The 15,386-nt window shown below is 30.2% G+C and overlaps 1 protein-coding gene across 2 annotated transcripts in view; it reads right to left on the bottom strand.

Annotated features, from left to right (window-relative positions):
* Nucleotides 1-15,386, bottom strand: part of LOC148309635 (cytospin-A-like) — a 148,102-nt gene that overhangs the window by 130,086 nt on the left and 2,630 nt on the right. For both annotated transcript variants that reach the window (XM_088259620.1, XM_088259628.1), the window contains exon 2: nt 5,720-5,926. The gene's annotated coding sequence lies outside the window, so the exon portion shown is untranslated. The remainder of the gene's footprint in view (nt 1-5,719; nt 5,927-15,386) is intronic.

Genomic DNA, 15,386 nt, shown 5'->3' with positions numbered 1-15,386 from the left:
TAACTACTACTACTACCATCGCGCTGTTTCTCTGCAAAGGTAGGCAGAGAGGATAGAACGCCAAACTAGTCTATCCTGACATACACTCGTCGCTTCCTTCACATCCATACATCTGTCATGCCATGCATGCCCTACGATTACGCAGACTTTTGACACCACCAGATTTTAGGTTCTGATTAATCTGATCGTGCCAAGTCTTTTTTGACTATTTGGCTCACATTTGTCACATATATTTTTTAGTCATTCTCTCGTTATCCATTCACTCCGTATGTCCATACCACCTACCTTAAAGAACTCTTCTTAATATTTTCAACTATCGCTTGTTCAGGTTTACTTTATTTTCTTATATCTTCGTTTTTAATTCTGCCATTAAGGCATAGATTTTAAGAAAAAAAGCTGTTAGTGAGTAGCACAAGTATGAGACCTTGATAGTGGAAAGAGTTAAAATTCGTTACTTATATAAGTAGGTAAGAAAAGTAGTTTCGGAATTCTCGCTGTTTTTTATCGCTCGAATACCACAGATAATGTGCCGCTTTCTCTTTCTCTCTATTATCTAGTTTCGTGCCAATTATGAAGTTTAGATTCCATTATACTTCCTAGTTTTTATATTCCTCTGGTATTCTCACGCTGTGGCGGCAGTCTGCTACCATGTTCGTGTTCACGCATCACGTCACGACACGTACGTATCATGGACACGGGTATTAATTACACGCAGGGGATAAAAATATATCTATCATCCTAGTAATTATCTTATTTTTTTAATTGGATATGATGTTCTACGAAAAAAATACCATATCGCTCACACCTTTCAACAACGTTTTTATCAACAACGGAGATCGTTTTTAAAGTTTAAAAATATAATGAAATGTATTAAAAATAAATATCAAGCCACTATTGAACTTTTTACTGTGCAAAAGATCTTTTTAGGTAAAACCTGAAGGTTTTTTCTCCATTTGAAAAATATTTAGTATATTTAAAAAAAATTAAACAATACATTTTCTTCAAAATGCAAAAACAACACTCTCTGTAGCGGGTAAATATTAAGTTAAAAATATGCCGTTTTTGCTGGGATATAGTACTTTTTCTGGGCATTCTGAAAACACGCACAGCTGAAAATTGACGATTTTTGATATATGACATTGTTGAAAGGAGTGAGCGATATCTCAAAGCATAAAAAATATATTTATTTGCCAATTTCTGAATACATTTAAAAAATTGTGCGTGGAAAACACGCGTGGCTTCTCGAGCCAGTCGCGTACAGACTTCGCATCAACAAAATAATTTTGCTAACATAAAAATTAAAAATAGTCGAAGGGAGGGAATTTTATAAATCAACATTTAAAAATACGGTTTAAATAATTAACTACTAATATAACCACTTAGCAACTATGTTGTTGCATAATTGTCGATGGCGTTATTTTACATTTTGTTGCACAATCGTACAAAAAATATTACAATACAATCGGACCATTACTTTTTATGGACGTAAAATACTGATATCACGAATCAATGATACACATCCGCGCTCAGATAATTTACTATATAAATCTAAAATTACATAGATCCCTAAATTTTATGACGAAAATTACGCCCTAAGGTCATTTCGTTGAAAAAATAAGCAGAAATTGTATGTAGTGGATGTTGTTGAGATAATTGTAATTACCTTTGTATCAAATATTAAATATTAAAATCAAACACTTATTTTAGAGTCTACTCAATTGTATTTTATTATTAACAATATGTAAAAATAAAATTTGAAACAAGTATTTCGATTTTTTATGGCATTTTTAACTACATTGAGGGGAAAGGGTCTTTCAATCGTTATTAATATCGTTAACGGATTTTTAATTTAAGTTTTACTTTGTAAATACTACTATTTCTTATAATTTTGCACACTGTGTTTGAAAATTATGAGAAATGCATCAAAACACGTGTCAAAATATATTTTAAGAAATAGTGGTATCTACCAAGGAAAACTTCAATTAAAAATAGATAGATATTACCACAAAGTTACCGCTGAATCAATTGATGAAATGTTTTATGGAGTTTGGCAGTGAGGAATCGAATTACTGTCCAAAATTATCCCATTTTTGACAGACTTTCTTTCATCATAATGCAAATCGATCTGAAACTCCATATACGTACTTAGCCTATGTATTTTTAAAAACTTATTTTGAAATCTTTAAAAATCGTAATATACTCGTACATATTTTTTTCAGATAAGAATTTAAATCCTAAATGCTATACGCGCAAATGTCAAACTACATGTTTGTCAACGTAAAAATACTTCATTTCACTCTATGATACCAAACGATATGATATGTAGTAGTATTGAATGGTTAGAAGTGCTATAAAAATCTTTAGTGACTATAAAAATCTTTAAAATGTTACCAACTTAAAAATAGATTGATCCGCATTTTGAAAAGTAGTTTATATTTTTTATTTTAGGTTTCCCATGTCGAAACTGCGTAATAAAATTGTAAGTAAAACACTTGTTTTTTTTTTCACTTGAGTATTATATTTTAAAGACTACTTTCGAAAGCTACAGACCATTCCAACTACGGGTTTGAATATAACCTCTACGAGTTTATCATCTACGAGTTTATATTCAAACCCGAAGATAATGGCATATGTAGCTTCCGAAACTAGTCGTCAAAATATAATAAGTGGTAATGAAACAAGTGTTGTATTTATAGTTTATTCATGAATAAAGTGAATGCCGAAACAATAAATAGAAAGTGTGTATATAAAATATACTTTAAAATTTTATTAAAAGTATAATTACCTAGGCATTCAAGTATATTAAAGTATACATACAAGTATATTTGTAAGTATGTATGGTATTATGAAGCTGCAAATACAGAATACATTTTGTGATTTAAAAAATTGGCTAGAGATTTGATTTCAATAACGTAACATGTAATATAGTACAATTATCAACGAAAGCCGCTGACAATTGCCCTAGTAGAAAGTTAAATGGGGTTTATTGTATAATTTATATTTGAAGCAATAACTTTGTGATATTCCATTTTAAAATTAAAATATAACTTAGTTTTACAATCACTATAAACTATATTGGGGTTTATTGTATTTGAAAATATTATATTCAGTGTAAAGTTTGCCATGTTATCGAGTATGAGAATGCAGAAGTCTCCGTCAGCCATCTTGTAATCTACGCTGTCTTCGCACGCAACCAGTTAATCTGGAAGAAATGTGATCTGAACGCATTCTAAGTAAAACAATGGGATAGTGCGCTTAAAGAGAAGACATAAGACACTGTCACGAAGGTTGACGACACAAAGAAGTGCAAGACGACTAGCGAACAATGCCCAGTAATTGGAGAGACTTTCTTCAATTCTATCATTCCTGGGAAAGTGAGAGTAATAAGAAAACCGATAGTTATTTGAGCTTAACGTACTATGTAGTAACTACAAAACTTTTTGTCCGGAAAATACAGGTGTTTTCTAAAAAAATATAAAGGTTTGGTTTTTAAACTAGCAACATTGTTTCTTATTCTCCGTCTTATTCCTCATTACTGATTTTATTTTCAGATCCCTAATATAACCTTTCTAGTGTCCTTAGTGTGATATATTAAACAATTACATCGTTTCATTGTACATCTTCTTCTTCTGCATCTTATTCCTCATTACTGATGGTTGTGACCCTTGTGGAAGCAATGACTCTTCTCCAGTTATCGGTTGACTGCGCTGCACGTACTGCTCCAACCACCGAGGTGCCTGCTGCTGCCTTAACTTGATCGGACCATCGTGCGGGATCTTCCTCTCCCTATCTTCCCCTCCAGGCTACTGATCACAACCAGTCATTCCAGGCTATCCTCATTGCCACGCGCAACGGGTCCAAAGAACTGGAGAATCCGTCGTGTACAGACATTGGCCAGAGTCAGGACATCCAAGTGTAGTTCCTAGCCAGTGCGTCTAGCTGTCTAACATTTTTTCTACAGACTGTCAATTTGACAGTTGATTTTGTAGTCAGTGCGTTTTGCCATTTCACCATGAATAGACTGCATGATAATTATGCGCGTCGTATTTCAGAAATGGACCGAAAAGAACATTTAGTTTGATCCTCTCTCAACGCAAAATTTTATTCACCGACAGGCACATTTTTGGTTAAATGGCTATGTCAATAAGCGGAATTGCCGAATTCGGAGTGGAGTAAACCCAGAAGCCTTTGTCGAGATGCCCTTACGTCCATGAAAAGTTACTGTTTGGTGTGATTTATGGGCAGGTGGAATCATTAGCTCATATTTTTTTAAAAGACGATGCCGGCCAGAATGTTAAGGTCAATGGAAACCATGATTACTGATTTCTTCGTACCTCAGTTGAATGCCATTGATGTGACAGAGCTGTAGTTTCAAGAAGATGGCACAACGTGCCACACAGTGGGTGCCACCATCAATTTATTGAAGGAAATTTGAATTTGCATACCTCTAAAAAAACACCCTATATAATGCAATACCATTTGAAAGGAAAAGCGTAATTTAAACTAGGAACAAAAAAATGCGTAGTATTTCTTTACAAACACGTTCTGTGCGTCGAACACGACTCCCGTGTCCACACAAAAATTGCGGTCATGCGTTGAAGGGAGTCGTGTTGAATACAAAGATAAAGATTCAAAGCCGGTTTTAATTAAATCAATTATTTATTATGTTTAAATAGAGAGTAAAATTTGATTCTGAAAAAAGTTGTGGGTTTTCAAAAATTTCCGCTGTATGACGTTATTTTATACGCATTGAACGTGCTAAACACATTAAATAAATATCATTGATTTGATTTTATAATAAAAAAGAGAAATACTAATTATTGATATGACATGAACTGTATGCCATGTCAAACATGAAGGTTTGAATATAAAATCAACATTAAAATACTAAAATAACACTTTTTATTACTAAAATAAAACTATTATAAAATTCGTAAAGGCCTGGGTGTAAATGACATCAATAGAAAGGTAGAGGAAAGGCAATTGAGATGGTATGGGCACATAGGACGTAGAGAACCTGAACATGTTGTGAACCAGGCGATCGCCATGGATGTTTCTCGAAAGACATCTAGAGGAAGACCAAAATTCATGGATGCTACAGAAAGATAACATGATTCAAACGCATGACCTACGTGACGTTGTATATGATAGAAGGACCTACAACCTGAGGACGAGGAGAGCTGACCCTAAGACGATACAAATACGATAAGTTGGGATGGAGCAAGGAAGAAGATATTTATGCAAATATACATGCAAGTATGTAAAACATATCGCGCACTCCTTTCAAGAACGTCATAAATCAAAAAACTAGATTATTCAGGAGAACGTTTTTCAAGTTTAAAAATATAACACAATGTATTAAAAATAAATATCAAGCCACTTATTGTTCTTTTAACTGTGGAACAGATCTTTTTAGGTGAAACCCGAAGGTTTTTTCTCCATTTGAAAAATATTTAGTATATTTAAAAAAATAATTAAACAATACCTTTTCTTCAAAATGCAAAATCAACATTTTCTGCCCTGCAGCGGGTAAATATTAAGTTAAAAATATGCCGTTTTTGCTGGGATATAGTACATTTTCTAGGCATTCCAAAAACATTCACAACTGAAAATTGACGATTTTTGATTTATGACGTTCTTGAAAGGAGTGAGCGATATGTTACACAGTGTTGGTACAGTTTAGTAAATATATATACAGTATGGCAGTAAAAAAACTTACCCATTTTTAAAAATTGCTGACGTGCGTGGCTCCAAAAATGCTCACAAAATGAAGTTTACTAAATTATTATTAGATTCAACACTTCAAAAAAAGTGTACACTTATTCAAAACAAACGGATCACTAACAGCAAAACTTGCTGACACTTCAATGTTTCACTGGTTACATCGAACAATTCACTGAACAGATCCAATTTTTAAGTTCACCACCTGAAAAAAAAAATTGTTAGGCGACAATTTTAAAAATATTATATTTATTACGTTATGATAACTATACGTTTCATCATTTTGAATGGGTCCAAATACTTGTTCACAAATCTGGGTTTCCTACAGATACGAGTTTTTTCTAACTACTAAATGGAGAAAACCCAGATTTCTGAACAAGTATTTGGACACACTCAAAATGTTGTAAATAAATTGACTGGTCAAATTATAAGCTAAATAATAAAATGATAAGGATATTTTCTAGCGTTTCTCATGTATGTGATTATAATTCAGGATTCGTACCTCACATACAAATGAAAGAGTTTCTGCTCAATAAAAATCTTCTTTCATCTCACCAATAGATGTCTCTGGTGAAATTCTAGCGATTCAAACTATGTTTCGAAATTTAACCATATATTATATATTTCCAAGAATTTGAGTAGTGTGGATGTCAATCATGAGTAGAATAAAGTCACAAGCCCTGAAAATCCAAATCCATATTCCAACAGTTCCATATTCTTCTTTATCTTTGTTGATATCGCTCACTCCTTTCAACAAAGTCATATATCAAAAAAACTTGATTTTTCAGGAGATCGTTTTTAAAGTTTAAAAATATTTAAAAAAAATTATTAAAAATAAATATCAAGCCACTTATTGAACTTTTTACTGTGCAACAGATCTTTTTAGGTAAACCCTGAAGATTTTTTCTCCATTTGAAAAATATTTAGTGTATTTAAAAAAATAATTAAACAATACCTTTTCTTTAAAATGCAAAAACAACACTTTCTGCCTGTAGCGGGTAAATATTAAGTTAAAAATATGCCGCTTTTGCTGGGATATAGTTCATTTTCTGGGCATCCCGAAAACATGCACAACTGAAAATTGAAGATTTTTTATATATGACGTTGAAAGGAGTGAGCGATATGTCAAAATGCACTATACAGTTTGTTTATAAATGCGGTTCGATCGGAAGATCCAAAATTGGCTGTCTGCGATATTCCGTTATTTGTAGTTTTTGCCCGATTCGTCAATTTGCTAAATATAAACATGACGGAAGGGAATTGCTGGGGTCATTAATAAATTGGTAGTCTACGCAGAGCCAACACAAATTCGCACGCACACGCGATGCATTGTAATTAACCAAAGCTGACAATAAACTCTACAGTCTACGGCCATAACCAGTAACCATTCTCTGTACCTAAGCAAAAATTAACCATATATACATGCGACAAAAACAAACTTGGCTAAGAAAGAATGACAGAACATTTTGAGTATGTCCGAATGGATTTTTCTCACGATCTTGGTTTATTGGCTAAATAATTAATATGAAAAATCACAACACTATCTGTAACATTCTTATTGAAATCTGTAGAGAAGTAAGAGAGATATGAAGGTTTAAACTTTAGATATTTGAATAAAACAAAAAACGGAGACCGCTATACGTCATCAAATTTTACCTTATCGGGTGTGTTATGGGGCGTATCCGTTTATGTATCTGCGTTAAAGAGCCGTAGCGTGGATACGTTTCTGTGACGTCATTCGTTGCCGACTTACGAAAACAACGTATTTACGAAGGCGAATTTTGCTAAAGAATATAATGAATGAAAATGCTGATTATATCGGCTGTTATAAACACAAAACGAGTCTAATACAATCCTTTATAGGTTGAGTATGTTAAATTAGACATTCCTCCGAGTGATAAAACCCAATGGATCTTTATCACATGGGAGGAATATCTAATTTAACATACTAAACCTATAAAGGATTGTATTAGACTCGTTTTGTGTTTATAACAGCCGATATAATAAATATTTTCATTCATCGTTTTCTCTTGGCAAAATTCGCTAGTTGGTAACGAATGACGTCTCAGAAACGAATCCACACTACTACTATTACAGCTCTCTAAAGCAGATATACAAAGGGATACGCCCCATAACACATTCGATGACGTAAAATTTGATGACGTATAGCGGTGTCCGTTTTTCATTTTATTCAAATATCTAAAGTTTAAACCTTAAAATCTCCTTTACTTTTCTACAGTTTTCAATAAGAATGTTACCGATAGTCTTGTGATTTTTTTATATCAATTTATTGGCCAATAATAACACATCATGAAATTGATCCATTAAGAAACGTGCCGCTATACAAACATTGTATTTAGTATTTGACACTAATATCGAAATAAAAGGTGTGGTAAAAAATCCAAATCGATATTGACACGTTTTATCGACCGTGGTTAAAAAAACTGCTCGATTACGAAATGCATTTATAATCGCAATTTTAGATAACAATCGACGGAAATCATTATTCAGTTTCATTTCTAATTGACCATTGACTATATGACTACACGTTACACCTACACACTTCAACGACAAGTAAATACATAGGAAGTGATTGTCGAAAGTTGACCGAGCGAAATAGTTACCATGCAAATTGTACACAACTAAACTATGTAACTTGGGGAGAAGGCATAATGTTTGTTCTGGACTGGACGAAGTATAAAGAAACTTCGACGAAATTCTCGCAATAATGTATCGAATCTTCTTTTCGCCCTTTTCCTCTTAATGCCTTATTTTCCTTTAAATTTAAAATAATTATGTAGATTGCCCAGAGCTTTTATCACTTATCAATTTTAGAGTCCCGGTAGCACAGACCAGAAACTAAACTTTATTGAAAATCCCTAAAATGCATACAAATTCCTACCAAAATTTATTTTTAGATCGAGCCTACGATATGTACCATTGTGTTTATTTTGTATGTATTACAGAATTGGAATAAATAAAAAATAATATATATATATATATAAGTATGTATGTATATATATGTATATATATATATATATATATATATATATATATATATATACATATATATATATATATATATATATATATACATACATATATATATATATATATATATATATATATATATATATATATATATATATATATATATACATATATATATATATATATATATATATATATATATATATATATATATATATATATATATATATATATATATATATATATATATATATATAGTGTTATTTTCTGTAAATATTCTGTTGGTTTTCCAATAAATAAATAAATGCCCAGTATTCGATAAGTCGCAACTAAATTTTCTCTAAACCCAGGTAACATTTGACGTTATTGATTTTATTTCTTAAAACGTCGTTTTTGTATTGAAATAATTTAGTTTTCTTTGAAATTTATATATGATTTTTAAAAGAAATAGGTTATTGAAAGGTCAACAGTTTAAAAAAAATGTACCTTGAAGTAATAAAAACGGGTCCAGCACTTAACTGAAAGCTTTAAATGAATGTCATTTTACGATTGATGTCACAAACGAAGTTATTTAAATACAACTTAGTTCAATGTAAAAACGTGTCTATTTTTTGCATTACAATCGCATAAACGTAAGGTCTGTGAAGCCCCACAACGGTATTTATCAATCGGTAGTTAAGGGTTTAAAAACAGGAATGTCGCGGGCGAAATTTGAAAGCTATGTTTGAGGAAATATAATATTATACGAGTATTATCGAGGTTGAAACAGTTGATAACGAAATCGAATCTTATTTTCGATTCGTCGGGTAATGACATCATGCTTATCCTCGTGATTCCATTAACATTAAGAAGACGGAAATCACCGATTATGGAAATTATTCGGTTCAAATGACCGGTATTTTCATTTGCTCTTTACCTCTTAATTGTATACATTTGAATAAAAAAAACAACAATGTAAGACACACAACGAGTTGTTTTTTTATGATATTTTGGTACATTAAAAATATGTATTACTTATAAGGTGAAAAATAAAAATTAAGTGACTAATTTTTTTTTATTTTGACCAAAAAAACTGAATACTAGGACGATTTAAAATAAATAAAAATGTTTTCTAGGAATTATAGTTGAATTTCAACAAATAATAACCAGGTATTTTATGATTTTATAGAAACAAATTAATATTTTTATCTTCATAACATTCTGAGGGAATTGAAAAATAATCTACAATGGAGTTTAAATCGTTAAATCCATTTTGGTATTCAAGTAAGTGCCTATTAACTTTACCAAATTATTTTGTGGTTTGTTATCAGAGGCTACAAAACTGTACATAATAATATTTCTGGAAACGTTCTCGTTGTGTAAAAATACGAAAGTATTTCATTTTTAATTTGTATAACTTAATCACAAATTTCGTTGAAAACAGATCACTAATTTTGTGACGCTAGAAAACCAAGTGGAGCCAATGATTATAATTCATGGAATTATTACCCAAAATCGACATTTAATGCCACGCGGTCCGATTTATAAGATATGTAAATGGAATTATTATGAGATTAAGTCATATCGCTTACTCCTTTCAACAACGTCATATATAAAAAATCGACTATTTTCAGTTGTGTGTGTTTTCGGAATGCCCAGAAAATATACTATATCCCAGCAAAAGCGGCATATTTTTAGCTTACTATTTACCCGCTACAGGGCAAGAAAGTGTTGTTTTTGCATTTTAAAGAAAAGGTATCGTTTAATTATTTTTTTAAATATACTAAATATTTTTCAAATGCAGCAAATCTTCAGGTTGTACCTAAAAAGATCTGTTGCACAGTAAAAAGTTCAAAAAGTGGCTTGATATTTATTTTTAATAAATTGTATTATATTCTTATATATCCTGAAAAATCAAGTTTTTTGATATATGACGTTGTTGAAAGGAGTAAGCGATATGGTAGAAATAAAACAGGGTAAACTACAAAATAATTGGCCATGATCTTTTTGAGTTAGTTTTATGGATTTTGTCTTTTTATTAGTTCAGATATCATAGATTTAGATATGTTTATTCCAAACTAATATATAATGCTTTTGTCTATAAAAAGGATTTATTTTTAAAAAAATATTTTTAGATTTTAGTGTTTGTAATAATGATCCAGAATACCAAAAGAATATGCTTATGTGTTTTTAATCTAAAGAAATTATTCTAAATGCATTAAAATATATATATATATATATATATATATATATATATATATATATATATATATATATATATATATATATATATATATATATATATATATATATATATATATATATATATATATATATATATATATATATATATATATATATATATATATATATATATATATATATATATATATATATATATATTACAAAACATATTTTTTAGTTTTGTTGTGAAAAATGCGTTAAATTTCTACGTTTTATTATTTGTATCGACAATTATTTAATAATAATAAAGAAGTTACCTGAATCAGGCAATTACTGTGACATGGGAGATCGAAGTTAATAACTTGAAAAGCAGTAGGTACTTCATTCGCTTTTTAGTTTGATTATTTAATGCTTATCACGCCATTCAGTGCACAATGTGGTTTCGTATTACATACGTAATTGTATGTAAGCTCCTAGTATAGTTGACAATTTGACATCAAAAATATAAGCTGGAGAGATATTTTTAAAAAAAATGAAGATATTAAAATCATTAAAAATGAATCGAATGTCTTATATACGTGAAAATCGAAAAAAAATCTCACAAAATAATTATAAAAATACATAAAAATTATATCACTCAAAAGAATGAACAATGAGTCTAAGTCCTTCTCCAAGCACATGAGCTAAGTCTCTTTATTGGAGAGAACAGCAATTTTAAGATTGTCAAAAGTAGATGTCTAATAAATTAATAAAATTATTAAAAATATTGTAACTTTATTAAATAAAAGCATAAAAAATAATAAAAAAGAAATATAAATCAATGAATTAAAGAATACCATCCCAATCGGGTGACCGAAAAAGTAACATTTATCAATTAGGCACACCTCTAGTTACTGTGCGGTTTACCCTGCAAAATACCACTTGTAAGTACTGCAAATCATGTCGTTCGTTAGTAGTCTACAAAGTTCGTAAGATTAATTAATCATTATTCATCTCTAAGTATGATTAATTGATTGCAACTGCCAAGTCCCAGACAAAACATGGCCAGGAGGCGTTCGTTACCCAAAAACACACATACGAGGGCCGACCCAAAATTAACAATAAAAAGTAAATTTTACACACTTAATTAAATGATTTTTTTTGAAAATTTACACTCTTATGTACCATGTTATGAGCCGAAAAATAAAAAAAAAATTGGTTAAAAACGGTAATGTTTGGAAGTTTTTTTGACGTTTTTAGTCTCCCGATTTTTACGTTTCGGCGAAATTTTGACGTATTCATTTAATTAAGTGTGTAAAATTTACTTTTTATTGTTACTTTTGGGTCGGCCCTCGCACAAGGTTCAAACTCGTATAATTAGACTTATTTTACCCGCAGAAAACATTGAAGATATCTACTTAATCCTTACAAAAATATCCCGTATAAGTCGTAATGCAAATTTACAATATGTTTAGTATTTATAGCGAGTGTTTTTGCCTAGAATTTTCACTCATGAATTACATGAAATTATAGTTACTTTTAACATAAAGAGTAAATCCACTCACGAGTAGGCATGGGCTATAAAACTTATAAAGTTGAAGCCTGAGTAGGGACATGATGAACGGTGTTGCATAAGCCGTAGCTAGATTTCAGAGTCACTTGGACGTTAGGTAATTAAAAAAAAAAACAATATATATTATTATAAAAAATAATTTTGGATAATGGTACGTGATAACCTCAGAATGTGAAATTGATCGTATTTGTAATTAATTAATTTTTAATATAGCTCATAAATGTAATCAAAAGACATCGAATTGTATAATACCGACATTAAATCAACTTTAACGTTATTCTTTAAAAAAACATATTTAAAAAGGACTAAAAAAATGAGTTGGTTGTTAATGGCTAACGATTTATATAGATTAAGTGATATGTCACTCACTCCTTTCAACAACGTCATAAATCAAAAAACTCGATTTTTCAGGAGATCGTTTTTAAAGTTTAAAAATATAATGAAATGTATTGAAAATAAATATCAAGCCACAATTGAACTTTTTACTGTGCAACAGATCTTTTTAGGGAAAACCTGAATGTTTTTTTCTCCATTTGAAAAATATTTAGTAAATTTAAAAAAATAATTAAACAATACCAATTCTTCAAAATGCAAAAACAAAACTTTCTGCCCTGTAGCGGGTAAATATTAAGTTAAAAATATATCGCTTTTGCTGGGATGTAGTACATTTTCTGAGCATTCCGAAAACATGCACAACTGAAAATTTACGATTTTTGATAAATGATGTTCTTGAAAGGGGTGAGCGATGCATTTACATGGATAGGTACTTTTTTTATTTAGGTAATAATTTAATTACTTTACAAAATTTTAGCCACTAGAAAAATATTTTTAGGCATTTTTAGGTAGTACAAGGACACCTGAGACAAAAAATTGCTATGAATGTATACTTCCTATAAATAAAAAACAAAATATTTGGTTAGATAATAGTTTTAGGCGCGTTGGAAAAAATGTATCACTCGTGAAGGAGAGTATGTTGATGAATAAATTCGAATTTAGTTTTATTAGTTAGTCCGGAGAATTTTATTGAGTGATGTGTTTGTTATGTTACATTGTTTCCAAATATATTACAAGTTTCAACAAGAAAATATATATCTATAGAAAATATAAAAAAATAAACAGAATATAAAATTAAAACTATATGAGCATAGACTCAAGGGCTTCCTTTGGTGCACCTTTTTGGCGATGTCTTTCGGAGCCCTTTCTTCCGGGACTCTTTCTAAACATTCTAAGGTAAATACTTCTAGAAAGCAGTGGATATTTTTGACGCAGTTTAATTGTATTAAGTACAGTGGTCGTGATCACAAATCACTATACAATGGAGGCGAATTAATTTTACAACTACATGTTTTGTTGTTTTTCTTTAAGTGTATTATGAATTTTAAATTAAATGACCGTGCGAAATCTACTAAATATGGGCATTTCAATGCCTTTTATAAGTTTGTAGTACGAGTTATAGCAGTGCCTTCTATACCAAAATCAAATCAATGTATCACTTTTATTTGCCTAAAATATGTAAACCTGTTAGGAAAAAAACAACCAGTGCCTACCATACTTTACCTTACCATCTTCTTTCTTCTGAATAACTCTGATTAAAACATCTATGCACGCCACTGTTTGCATGAAAGTATTGATGTTCTTTGAAAGTTCTTTCAAATTAGTTTTTTAACGTCATCATAAATTTAGTTTATGTTTCCAACTGTCATTCATAAAAACTTTTAGATTGTATACAATGTCAATTTATTCATATCAATTATTTATAACACGGGATCGCAATAAATGATTATCATACTTTAAAACATTTTGTTAAGTTTTTGAAATAAAAATTAGAAAGACATTTTTTTTGCAAAAAAAGGACATTAAAATTACGTTAGTACTTATTTTTAAAAAAACGCATTGTTGATTTCGTGCACTGATGAAATATGTATCTGAAATAAAAATTCATTGATGAAATATTTAGTACTGTTTAACAAAAGCAGTTAAAAAAGCAATTTACTTATGTAACTTTAATTCATCAGTTAGTGTTTTTTATTACAATTAAATAAAAGGTTTTACGTTATTTTAATATGTCTCATTTTTGCAATGAACCAGCACAAATCCATAATGTATAATAATCGACAATAATATACCATATAATGTACGGATCTTAAAAAATTGCTCTCTCCATATTTATTTAGTATAATACAGGAGGCACTGGTGTATAATAAATAATATGGTATCATTAGCTATTTCGCAGGAGTTCATAGACACGAGAAATCTTTGAACCCGGATTATTTATTACATAGCTAGGAATTTTTATAAAATAATATGGCTAAGCACACAACATACAGCGCCAGAGTGATTGACACTTGAACATATAACAATATTGACATTTGACATCACAACAAACGAGACAGAGAGTTGTAACATCTCATGACACCGAGGCTTGCGAGGTGTTCGGTGTCAGATCGGACTCTCCGACATTATCCCGTTTGAAAAGAATCAAATGACTGATGAGTGTTTGAAAACAACCATAGATAATGATGATAATTACAAGTGACTACCGAGACACGCCATCATAATTATATAGGCGTGACAGCTTATTGAGCTTTGGCGCCTATTTCTACATAAAGTTGAGTAAATTTTTATTCAAGTTACTTCATGACGGAACATTTTAGACGACAGAGAATCTTTAAATTGTTGGGTAATATATCCAAAATTAAACAAGGTTTATTGGATTGAATTCTACATTTATTTATGTACATGTTAATATGTGACGCGTTTCGTCTTATCAAGACAGTATCAAACACCCAAATGAAGACATTATTAGACAGTATCAAACACCCAAATGAAGACATTATTAAACATTATCAAACAGTGTTTGATAATGTCTTAATTAGACGAAACGCGTCACATATTGACACATACATAAATAAATGTAGAATTCAATCCAATAAACCTTGTTTAATTTTGGATATATTAC

The sequence above is a fragment of the Brachycentrus maculatus genome, unplaced genomic scaffold, assembly GCF_059751285.1.
Source record: "Brachycentrus maculatus isolate JH-2025_06_01 unplaced genomic scaffold, ASM5975128v1 h1tg000119l, whole genome shotgun sequence".
Taxonomy (NCBI): domain Eukaryota; kingdom Metazoa; phylum Arthropoda; class Insecta; order Trichoptera; family Brachycentridae; genus Brachycentrus; species Brachycentrus maculatus.
Note: the sequence above shows the minus strand (reverse complement) of the source record. Positions and strands in the feature narration are given on the sequence as shown.